This window comes from Rhagoletis pomonella, unplaced genomic scaffold (assembly GCF_013731165.1).
Source record: "Rhagoletis pomonella isolate Grant_MI unplaced genomic scaffold, Rhpom_1.0 Rhpom_scaffold_00006, whole genome shotgun sequence".
NCBI lineage: Eukaryota > Metazoa > Arthropoda > Insecta > Diptera > Tephritidae > Rhagoletis > Rhagoletis pomonella.
Genome location: NW_023458560.1, coordinates 75,946,805 through 75,947,106, shown reverse-complemented (window position 1 = coordinate 75,947,106; position 302 = coordinate 75,946,805). Strand labels below are relative to the sequence as shown.

General features: G+C 27.5%; 1 protein-coding gene across 1 annotated transcript in view; it reads right to left on the bottom strand.

Annotated features, from left to right (window-relative positions):
• Positions 1-16: 16 nt before the first annotated feature.
• The window catches only part of LOC118741307, a 1,830-nt gene continuing 1,544 nt past the window's right edge, over positions 17-302 (bottom strand). The window contains exon 3 of the mRNA XM_036473242.1: positions 17-299. The gene's annotated coding sequence lies outside the window, so the exon portion shown is untranslated. The remainder of the gene's footprint in view (positions 300-302) is intronic.

The window sequence follows — 302 nt, the reverse complement described above, 5'->3', positions numbered from 1 at the left end:
TAAAAATGCATAATAGTATTTTTTTTATCAATCGACTAAAATTTTATTCAAACTGGAATAGTATGCCACAACTTCATGCACCCTAACAAAATGGTTACATTAATATACATACATATATGTATATATGCACATATATACTAACTTTGAGTGCCCGTTTTGTTTTCGCAAAACAAAAAAAAAATGTAATGGAATATATCAAAGTAGATAAATAAGTCTTAAATGCAAGATAGATTTAGTACAGTGAATTTTCAGTTATTCGCTTCATTTTTGGTAGTCACCAAACAATTTGTAAGGTTCACCTC